This window comes from Notamacropus eugenii, chromosome 1 (assembly GCF_028372415.1).
Source record: "Notamacropus eugenii isolate mMacEug1 chromosome 1, mMacEug1.pri_v2, whole genome shotgun sequence".
Taxonomy (NCBI): Eukaryota; Metazoa; Chordata; class Mammalia; order Diprotodontia; family Macropodidae; genus Notamacropus; species Notamacropus eugenii.
Genome location: NC_092872.1, coordinates 311,057,561 through 311,069,677, shown reverse-complemented (window position 1 = coordinate 311,069,677; position 12,117 = coordinate 311,057,561). Strand labels below are relative to the sequence as shown.

The 12,117-nt window shown below is 39.9% G+C and overlaps 1 long non-coding RNA gene across 11 annotated transcripts in view; it reads right to left on the bottom strand.

Annotated features, from left to right (window-relative positions):
* Positions 1–270: 270 nt before the first annotated feature.
* Positions 271–12,117, bottom strand: part of LOC140517886 (uncharacterized) — a 138,217-nt gene continuing 126,370 nt past the window's right edge. For 9 of the 11 annotated variants that reach the window (XR_011971769.1, XR_011971766.1, XR_011971768.1 and 6 more), the window contains 2 exons: positions 3,047–11,926; positions 271–1,124 (listed from right to left, as the gene is read on the bottom strand). This is a non-coding gene — a long non-coding RNA (uncharacterized lncRNA). The remainder of the gene's footprint in view (positions 1,125–3,046; positions 11,927–12,117) is intronic. The other 2 variants (XR_011971773.1, XR_011971776.1) reach the window with 2 other exon arrangements.

The following is a 12,117-nucleotide window of genomic DNA, read 5'->3' as shown; positions in this document are numbered from 1 at the left end:
CTTATATGAACTGATGCAAAAGAGAAGTAAGCAGAACCAGGAGAACAGTGTACACAGTAACACCAGTATTGTACAGTGATTCAGTGGTCCTTCAGCAATACAATGATCCAAGACAATTCCAAAGAACTTATGATGAAAAATGGGGAAAGAACTGATGGAGTCTGAGTATAGTTTGAAACATGATTTTTTTTTCACTTTATTTTTCTTGTTTTAAAATATATATATTCATATTTACATTTTAAAACATATTTAAATATATACATACACATACATGCATATATATCTCTCTGATAACCTAGTAACCTAGATTCAACTCAGTAGCTCAGGGTAAGTTTGCCAAGAAACAGAATAGAAACAGTTAGAATCACTATTCTTGGCAGGGCAAAGGCTTGAAGTTTACAGTGGTCACAGTAGCCTAAAGCAAGACCGGCAAAAGGACAGTACAGCTGAAGACACCAAGTTATCTTCCAGTATAACATGTCTGATATAAGATGGACATGTGTACTTGGCTACACTTAAGAAAGAATTGCAGACAAGCTGTTGTCTACCAACCCACTCTTAGGAACTAATGGTAAGGTCAAGGATAAAGGTCACCTATGAAACCTAAGACCCTAAGGCTGACCTCATCATGAGACCTTTTTACCTGTACTTATAGAAGAGAAAGATAGAATATCTATTTTTAAAAATATTTTATTTTTTCCCAATTGCATGTAAAAACAATTTTTAAGATTCATTTTGCAAATTCTCTACCTCCTTCTCTCCCCTCCCTCCTCCCTGAGATAAGCAAATTTAAATAGGTTATACATGTGCAATCGTGCAAAACATGTTTTCATATTAATCATACTGTAAAAGAAAATGCTGACCAAAAATAAATAAATAAAATAAAGTGAAAAATAGTATGCTTTGATCTGTATTCAGATTCTGTCACTTCTTTCTCTGGAGGCAAGTAGTATGCATCATTATTCCTTTGGAATTGTCTTGGATTATTGTAGAGTTGAGAATAGCTAAATCCTTCACAGCTGATCATGATACAGTATGGTTGCTAGTGTGTCCACCGTTTTGATTCTGCTTGCTTCCCTTTGCATCAGCTCTTATAAGTCTTTCCAGGTGTTTCTGAAATCATCCTACAAAACAGACCATTGACTAAGCACTTAATATGTGCCCCGGCAGTGAGCTAAGTGGTGGGAATAAAATACAAGCAAAAAAGAAAAAAAAAAAACAGTCTCTGCTCTAAAGAAGCTTACATTCTAATGGGGGACAACACATAGAGGGAGGTAAAAAATGAGGATTGAAGGGATTAAGTATCCATCTACATTAGATAGTGGATCTCAAGTGACCATTGTCACTTGTGAGAAAAGAGCCACTTGGGTTGACCCCTTCAACACTCTTTGGAGAGAATGGGGACAAGAAGTATGAGCAAATTTTGCAAGACTTTATCAGTTGCTTCATGTCCACATTCCAGGGCTGGCTTCTGCAGATTTAAGCAAATCTTTGATGCTATCCTCTGTCACAAGATTGGGAGGCCTGGAATCCAACTTGAACCAAAAGAATGGCGGTAACCAGAAACCCACTGTATTTGCCAATAGAGGACTTAACTAACAGTGAGACTTATTGCTTCATGCGCAAATTGGAGCTCTCGATTAGAAACAGAATGAATTTCAGGACCATGTACATGGAGTTCAATTTCAAATACAGACTGACAATCATCCACTGATTTACATTTTCAGCATTAAGATGCTGCCAGTTAAAAGATTCAAAGCATTCCTAGACAACTGTGAGTTTGGCTCCTACTATAGTTCAGGAAAAACAAATGTCAGCACTGATGATCCCACGTGGAACTGACCAGCATAAACCGTTGCTTAAATACTTGAAGAGAAGTCAGCTGAAGTCTTTTATTTTGTAACTCAGAAGATAGAGGCATACCTCATTTTACTGTGTTTCACTTTATTGAACTTTGCAGATATTGTGCTTTTTTAAAAATTCAAGGTTTGTGGTAACCTTGGGTCGAGCAAGTCTATCAGTGCCATTTTCCCAATGGCATTTGCTTACATGGTGTCTGTGTCACATGTTGGCAATACTCACGATATTTCAAAGTTTTCATTGTTATTATATCTGTAATGGTGATCTGTGATACGTGATCTTGATGTTACTATAGTAAATGTTTTGGGACACCACAAACCTCACCCATATAAGACAGGGAACTTAAACAATAAATGTTGTGTGTATTCTGACTGCTCCACCAACTGGCTATTCCCCCATCTCTCTCCCTTTCCTTGGGCTTCCCTATACCCTGAGACATAACAGTATTGAAATTAGGTCAATTAATAAGTGTTCAAATGAAAGGAAGAGTCAGTCCACGTGGAAAATTTCACTGTTGTCTTATTTTAAGAATTTGCCACAGCCACCCCAACCTATACCAACCATCACCCTGATCAGTCAGCATCCAACAACATGGAAGCAAGACCCTCCACTAGCTGAAGGCCCCAGTGACAATTAACATTTTTTAGCAATAAAGTGTTTTTAATTAAGGTATATACAGTGTTTTTTTTAGACATAATACTATTACACACTTAATATACCACAGTATAGTATGTAAACATAACTTTTATATGCACTGGGAAACCAAAAAATTCATGTGCCTTGTTTCACTGCAATATTCAATTTATTGAGGTAATCTGGAACTGAACCTGCAATACTCTGAAGTATGCCTGCACAGACAACCTTGGGGCCATAAGGAGACTCATTTAAGAAAGTAACTCCCCACTTGCTTGACTTGAAGGGTTTGTTGTTTGTTTTTTATAAACCTCAGGAAGAGTATCTAGTTTCTATTTGCATTAGCTTTGTGGGTATGCTTATCTTACATTTCAGTCCTGCTGAAGAGCTCTGTTGCTGACTAGCCTATTACAAGAACTGCACCAGGGTAGAAAGGCCAAGGGCAGAAAGGAGTTCATGATTCTTCACTTTAGATGAAATTGAGTAACTCACATTAAGAAAAAACAAATGGAATGACATGGTCTTCCCCTCTCCTTGCCTCCACACTACTTACAGAAGCAGTAAAGGTGATCCGTGTCTCATAAAAAGTCTATCCAAGAGAATGGGACTTCCAACAACGGATATATCATCTGCGTTTATGAACCTTATTTCTTTGTGAACTAAGCCTCCTTACTTCAGTTGTCCCTTGAAGATTGGTGGCAGGCACAAGTGAAGGATGAAGAGACAAGGAAAAATGTAACAGAGAAAGAAAATAACGGATCAATATCCTTAATGAATATAAAGGCAAAAAGACCTAAATAATTATTAATGAGTCTATACCAACATATCACAAAGATTGCACGCTATGAATGGTCTGGGATTCCTACAAGGAAAGCAGGTTGGTTAATATATTAGGGAAACTATAAATATAACAAAGCATGTTAATAACAAGAATAAAAATCATATGCAGAAAGAGATTTTTACAAAATATAACTTTTATTCTTTATAACAAATTTTTATTTGCTACTGAATTCCCATCTTGTCCTAGGTAGATAGCTCATTAGGCTGACAGCTATCAAATCAGTCAAGTGGTACAGTAAATAGAGCGTTGAACTCAGAGTCAGGTTACCTTGCCACAGACCAGCACTAACTGTGTGATCTTGGACAAGTCACTTCACTGCTCTCAGCTTCATTTTCTTCATCTGTATAATGGGAATAATAATAGCACCTTTCTTGAAGAGTTGTGATAATAAAATGAGATAACATGTTGAAATGCTATGCAAATCTCAAAGCACTATGTAAATGCTATCTATCATAGAAGCACCTGGGGCAGACTCCACTAGACCCATACTTCTGGGGACAAGAAACCTGTTGAAAATGGGTGATGCTCAACTTCAAGGGCTCTTTCCTTACTGATAACTTGCCATCGGGAAAGAAAAAAAAATAGGAGGACGATTTGGTCTTAGCTGCAGAACATGAACAATCTTTAAGAATGTCAGCTTCTCTCTCTCTCTCTCTCTCCCTCTTCCCCCTCCCTTCTCTTTTTCTATCCCTCTCCCTCTCTTATATCTAACCCTTCACCCCCATGCACATACTAGTACTCAGAAGTGTAAGAGCACGAACACCTTAACCCTTTCGCTCAGTCCATTTGTCTTGGGGATACAAAGAATAATACAAAAGTCTTCTGTCTCAGGGACCTCACATTCTAACGAGGGAGACAACGGATATAAGATGAAAGCAGTATAAATAGAAGACAATCTGAGAGGGAAGACCCTAGTCTAAGGGTGGGGGTGGGGTGATGAAAGGGGAATCATGGCAGGAAAGATGTCTTGCACAAGGGGAATGTGAGCTGAGTGTTGAAGGAAGCTTGGTGCCCAGGTACAGAGGAAAAGAATTCTAGGCATAATAGACTGCCGATAAAAACAGCACACAGAATATCTGGTATAAAGTGTAAGAAGACTGGAAATGTAGGAAGGGATTATGCTGTTAATGAATTTAAATGCCAAAAAAAGGTATTTTATTTTTTATGCTAGAGGTAATAAGGATTCAGTGTAGTTTACTGAACAGGACCATGATATGGTCAACCTGGGTTTTAGGAAAATTACTTTGGCAACTTGGTGGAAGATGGATTGAGATGGAGAGAGAATTGAAGCAGAAAGACCAACCAGAAGGTTACTGCAGTAGTCCAGTTATGAGATGACAAGAGATGATGCCAGGATAGTGGATGTGTATAGGAGACATATAAGAAAGATCATATATTATCAAAGAAATAACAAGACTTAGAAACAAGTTGGAGACATGAAAATGAGAGTAAGAAAGGAGTTGAGAATGACACCAAATTATGAACCTGGGTTACTGGGAAAATGGTGGTATTCTCAATAGCAACAGGAAAAATGAGAAGGGGTAATAGTTTTGGGGAAAAGATAATGAGTTCTGTTTTGAAAGTGTTGGGTTTGAGATGCCTACAAGACATCCAATTCAAGATACAAGACTAGAGCTCAGGGTAGAGATTAGGGAAATATACCCATATCTATATCTATCTATCTATCTATCTATGGATCTGTGAATTATCCAAGTGATACAGTATAAATGGAGAACACAGACCCAGGACAGAGCCCTAGATGACACCCCTGGCTAGTTATTGTGACCTGGATGAAGATTCAGCAAAAATTAAGGAAAGGTCAGACAGGTAGAAGGAACAGCAGTAGAGAACAGTATCATATAAGCTAGAGAAGAAAGAGTATTCAGGAGGAGATTCAGTAGTGTCAAAGACTGGGGGGTATCATGGCATATACCTGTAATTCCTGGTACCCTGCCAGGGAGACTGAAGCCAGTAGATTGCTTGAGCTCAGGAGTTTTGAACTGTAATAGAACTAAAGCTAATTGAGTGTCCACACTAAGTCTGGCACCAATATGGTGAGCTTCTGGGAATGACAAGTCAAACCAACCTAGGTCCGATACAGAACAGGTCAAAGTTTCCATGATCATCAGCAATAAGATCAGGTCTGTGAGTGACTGCTATGCTTCCAACCTGAGAAAAAGAGGGAAATCTCACCTTAAGACAAAGGCTACAAGAGAGATCAAGAGTAATAAGGTTTGAGAAAGGACTATTAGACTTAGCAATTAAAAGATCTCTGGTAACTCTGGAGAGGGCAGAGGGTTTAGAAGGAAGTGAGAGAAATGGAGGCACCTACTGTCGATGGGATTCTTTGAACAAGTTGAGCCTAGAAGGAGGGTAGAGATAGATGATGAAAGATATCAAGAATATACAAATTAAGTGAGAGTATTTTTAAGGATGGAGGAGACACAAGAATGTTTGTAAGTAGCAGAGAAGTAGCCAGGAGGTGGAGAAAGATTTAAGATTAGCAATTGGGGATGAGAGAGGGAACAACAAATTGGAGAAGATGGAAAGGGATGAGATCAAGGATGCAAATAGCATAGGTTTGTGCTGGCAAAGAGAATGGCCACCACTTCAAGTGAGAGAAGAGTAAAGGAAGAGATAATGGGGAAAGATATCTGAATGATGGAAGATAAAGAGAGAACAACAGAGAACTCTCAGGGAATGGCCTCAGTTCTTTTGTTTTTGGTTTTTCTCCCCAGTAAAACGTGAGACAAGGTCTTCAGCTAAAAGGGTATGGGAGAAGAGGTATCCTGGGGGACTTAAAGAAGGATGAAACATTAATGCACTATCAGTGTAATTATGGATGATTCAACCACTCTGGAGAACAATTTGGAACTATCCCCAAAGAGCTACCAATCTGTGCATAGCCTTTGACTTAACAATACTACTAGTAGGTCTGTATCCTAAAGAGATTTTCACAAATTAAAAAGATCTATTTGTACAAAAATATTTCTCGTAGCTATTTTTGTGGTGGCAAAGAACTGGAAATTGAGAGGATGCCCATCAACTGGGAAATGGCTGAACAAGGTGTATATGATTGCAATGAATACTATCATGCTATAAGAAATGATAAGCAGGATGCTTTCAGAAAAACCTGGAAAGACTTACATGAACTGATGTAGAGTGAAGTGAGCAGAACCAGAAGAAGAGTGTATACAGCAACAACAATTTTGTAAAGGATGTTCAGCTGTGACTGATTTAGCTATTCTCGGCAATATAACCATCCAAGACAATTCCAAAGTACTCATGAAAAATGCTATCCACATCCTGAGAAAGAACTGCTGAAATCTGAATGCAGATTGAAATATACTGTTTTTTACTTTTTTGTTGTTTTCTTTCACAACATAATTAATATGGAAATGTTTTACATGATTATACATGTATAACTTATATCAAATTGCTTATTGTCTCAGGAAGGAGGGAGAGAATTCAGAACTCAAAAAAAATTAAAAACAAACGTTAAAATTGTTTTTACATGGAATTGGAAAGAAATAAAGTATTTTTTTAAAAAGGATGAAAAGATTTAGAATAGTCACTGTTGTGAGTGGGAAAGTCAATTGATTGTAAAAGAAAGTATAAAAGGATTGCCTTGCTGCAGTGAGGGCCCATTGGACATCATACACCACAAATTTGTAGTAGACCCAGTCAACATAGTTTTGTGATTTTTTTTCAGCTCTATTTGGCAGTACATGACTGGAAGTGAAAGAGGCTGATAGTTTGTATAATTCAAGATTAGGATTTTACAAGACACAACTGGATACAAGTGAATTAGAATGTAGAGAACAATGTAAAATTGAACAGATTCACACATCAACAAGTAAAGATAGGGAAGGGAAGAGAGTGTGGTCAGAGCTGGGATGATAGCCTGGGGGGAAGAAAACTAAGGACTAAAGGAATTGGAGGTCATAGTGAAGACAAAAAACACAGTTTGGGATCATAAGGCACAGGGTAAAATGGAATGATAAAAATTATGATCAGATAGAGGAACTTTGGAATTCATGAACAAAGAAGTGGAACACTTGTGGGTAACTGGCAAGACAGGGGTGGGCAACCTGCAGCCTCAGGGCCACATATGACCTTCTAGGTCCTTTTAACTGAGGCCAAGTTTTATAGAACAGATCTTTTCATTAAGGGAATTTGTTCTGTGAAGTTTGGATCCAGTCAAAGGGCTGCCAATGAGGACCTAGAGGGCCACATCTGGCCTTGAGGCTGCAGATTCCCCACTCCTGGGCAAGACCAAGGGGATGAGCATCTCTATGTCTATCTGAGGCAGAATGGAGGTGGATGGAGCATGGCAATTGAGTAGATGGAGGAACTGGAAAGTTAGGTTATTTGAAGAACTATCCATGTGTATGTTGAAGTTCTCTATCATGATGGCAGGAGTTGCAATAGAGAGCAAGACTGTGAGCCTAACATTGAACTCACTGAGGAAGGAGAATATCCTGGAGATCTATAGATAATGACTATCAGGATCTGGATTGGGTGATAAATTTGAATGATAAGAACCACAAAGGAGGAGAAGTAGCTGAGAGATGGTGATAGAATGAGATTCTGGAATTGGAGAGTAAATAGCATTGCAACTCCCCTATCATGACCAGTAAGTCAGGGGTATGAGTAAAAGTGGAAACAGTATTAGAGAGGGTAGTGAGGTAGAGAACCAGCTAGTACTGGAAGATGGAAAGAGTTAGGAAGGACATGGTTTAAGACAAAATGAGTTTATTAATTATGGAGCAGGCATTCAAGAGAGCAAATTGGGAAGAACAAATCTGGAATAAAACATTGTAGGGATTAGATTGACAGAGAAGGGAGCAAGCAAAGAAGCCACTGGGGATGTGGAATTGCACTTGTACACTGGATGCCAGGGGTCCAAAATAGTTGGGATTGAAAGAGTCAAAGGGAGTGGAAATACACTAACCAATGATGAATGAGTCAGAGTATCAGTGGTTGAAGAATGGTCAATTGAGGGAGGCAGATGATTATACTATTCAAGATCCTCTCTTGAAGTGCAGCCTTATGGAAGATTGTGATGTTAGGACCTGTACCTCATAGCAGATAGGAGCACATATGAGCAGGAGGAGTTCAACTGAAAAACAAGAAGTGGCCAAGTGAGATAAAGTCACGTCCAGAGCACTAGAGAAGACCGTGGGGTAAAAGACAGATGATATGAGAGAGAAAATTCAAGTGTCATTGGCTCCCTCCTTAGACTTTCTTTGGGGGGCATGTTAAAAATAAAGGGAAAGCCATGATTCAGAGAACAGCCAAGGTGGTGAGAGAACTTGGATCACATCATAGGAGAACTGGTTGAAGAAAGTAGATAATGTTCAGCCTGGAAAAAAGGATATACATGACAACCGTCTTCAAATAGATGAAGAGGTGACCCATGAAAAAGGGATTAGAAGAGGCAGCTGTGCCATAGTGGATAAGGCATAAGGAACTGGCCTTGGAATCTGGAAGTCATAAGTTAAAATCTAGACTCTGACATTTAATGGCTATGTGATCCTGGGCAAGTCCCTTAACCTCTTGGTGACCCAGGTGACTTTCCAAGACTACATGTGATGACAGGGAATACAGGGATCCAGGTCTCCTCTTTAGAGCATGCATAGATATTCTTTGACTATTTAACTCTCCACTTACTGGGGAGTAGAACATGGGAGAGATAGAAAAGGCTTCTTGGTCAGCTGCTAAGCCAGAATTGAGAATACAGGAAAAGGTCCCAACAGAGAGGTGGTAGAGTGGATAGAGTGGTAGGTCTGGAGTCAGAAAGACTCATCATCCTGAGTTCAAATCTGGCCTCAGACACTTACTAGCGGTGTGACCATGAGCAAGTCACTTAACCCTGTTTGTCTCAGTTTCCTCACTATAAAAATGAGGTGGAGAAGGAAATGGCAAACCACTCTAGTACCTTTGCCAAGAAAACCCAAAACGGAGTCACAAAGAATTCAGCATAACTGAAATAACTGAACAACAGAAAGAGAAAATTGCCCTGTCTCCTTCTTGATGGCCATGAGATGAAGGATGACTCTCAGAGCTCCAGAGATAAGCTTGTTTCTGAGATGGAAACCTCCTATTATTATCTTCTCCCCTTTCTTACATAGATTTATGATATCCTGAAAGGTCAAAAGTCCATACCAGAGTTTGACAGCAGCCAAGCCAGGTAAAGTGCCATCCCAACCCTGCCTCAACCCATTAGCTGACACACCTTGCACTATAGCAAGGAAATAACTTGTCCATCAGCTAGGCTGCATTCAGGAGTGAACTTAGTGGGGTAAATGCTTTATAGCAACCACTTAACCTATGACCCACTCTCCTCAGAGACTGAAGGGGTAGAGAAGAGAATGCACTTCCCTCCCATTTGAGGGGATCCTTTTATACTTTGGTTGGGGATATTAATCACTGGTATCAATGATAATGAGGAGTTATTAATTAGCAATTGATATTAGGGTAATACACCAAAATGGAGGCTTGAGTCAATAACATTATACTGATACTCCCAACTCCTCAGGGAACCCCTAAAAACCTGAGTGAGAAATGGAGTTTCCCTCTGGCAACCCAATTTGCCATTGCAAGATTGAGAGATAGAAGAGGTTGAGGTTGAGGTTCCAGAGTTTGTAAGAGGTACAGATGGTAGAACCATCCATTTAGAGCTGAAAGGAAGTTTAGAGGCCTTTAAGCCCAACCCTTTCAATTTACAGGTGAGGATACTGAGGCACAAAGAAGCAAATGACTGGCCCAAGACCACATCTGTGATCTTGCTGAAAGAGCTGAGACATAAACCCAGGAATACACTTCAAATACAAGCCTCCTTTTACTATACCATAGTGCCGCAGATAGAAAAAGAAAAAAAGAGGGATACCATTGCTACAGAAGGAGAAAAAAGGAAACAGAACCCAATATCTATGATTTATCCCCACATGAAATAACTGTCTAGTACTACTACTTGTATGCTTCATTACAAATGAAGTCTTATTTTAAATGCACAGGAGAATTTTGCTATTAATAAATCTATTTATAAGTCAATCATCACCTTCTAGTTTATTGTTTTATTGTTTTTAATGATTTGGTGATTTGCTTAAAACAAGAGACCTAAGAGTAACAACCAAAGATGTTTAGTTGGTTGTTGTCCTTCATTCTCAAAGAGGACCAAAATGACATCACCATGATAAACTCAAGTTTCAGTGTGTCTGATTGTGGCTCAGCAAACCAATGCAATCTCGAGATACTCTACCACAAATTAGGCACAAATAGTCCATGTGAATATTTGGGGTGGATACTCCAAATTTGCACATCCTACGTCTACTTTGTGCTGGCTCAATTCTGCTTTGCTCAAAGAGCACAGCACCCTTTCTGATTTGAGCATACCATACAGAGCAGTCCTGTGCCAGTGTCTCCCATGTCCCACAATCAAATCCAGAGTTCTTGAAAGAGACCTTAAGAGTGTCCTAGTATCACTTCTGACCACCATGTGATCACCTGCTCCATGGAAGCTCTCCATTAAAGAGTCTTTTTGGCAAGCATATATTTTGCATTCGAACAATATGGCCAGCCCATCAAAGTTGCACTCTCTGGAGCATAGTTTAATGCTTGGCAGTTCAGCTCAAGCAAGGACTTCAGTGTCTGGTACCTTATTCTGCCAGGTGATCTTCAGAATCTTCCTAAGACAGTTCATTTGGAAGCAATTCAGTTTCCTGGCACAACGCTGGTAGACTGTCCATATTTCACAGGCATACAACAATGAGGTCAGCACAACACCTCTGTAGACCTTCAGTTTGGTAGTCAGTCTAATACCTCTTCTCTCCCAAACTTTTCTTTGGAGCCTCCCAAACACTGAGCCAGCTCTGGCAGTGTGTGCATCAACCTCATTGTCAATATGTACATCCCTGGAAAGTACACTACCAAGGTAAGTGAACTTATCCACAGCATTCAAAACTTCTCCGGTGTAGTGGTGGCTGGTGGAGCATCTGTGTTTTCTTGGTGTTGATTATCATGCCAAAATTAGCACAGGCAGCAGAGAATTGATCCGTACTTTGTTGCATCTCAGCTTCAGAGGCTGCACTGAGTGCACAATCATCTGCAAACAGAAAATCATGCACCAACACTCCCTCCACTTTGCTAGTGGCTTGTAGTCTTTTCAAATTGAAAACTTACCATCGGTACAGTAGTTGACCTTGATGCCATGCCATTTCATTCTCATTGAAAGCATTTGACATCATGGCTAAAAACATCATGCAAAAAAGCATGGGAGCAAGCACACAGCCCTGCTTCACTACATTGGTGAATGAGAAGGCACAAGAGCATTGTCCACTATCCAGGCAAACATGCCATCATGAAACTGAAGTACAATAGTGATGAACTTCTCTGGGCAACTAAATTTTGACCGAATTTTTCATAAGCCCTCACAACTAACAGTGTCAAAGGCCTTGGTCAGATCTACAAACATGTACAGACCTGTGTTCTACTCCTGGCATTTCTCCTGGAGTTGTTGGGCAGCAAACACCATATCAACTATTCCTCAGCTCTTTCTGAAGCCACACTGGCTCTCAGGTGTGGATCAGCCTATTAAGGAGAACTCTAGCAAGAATCTTACCAGCAACAATAGAGAGAAGAGAGAAGGGGGGGGGGGGGGAGAGAGAGGGAGAGAGGGAGAGGGAGGGAAGGAGAAGGAGAGGGAGAAAGAGAGGGAGAAGGAGAGGGAGAGGGAGAGGGAGGGAGAGAGGGAGAGAGGGAGAGAGGGAGAGAGGGAGAGA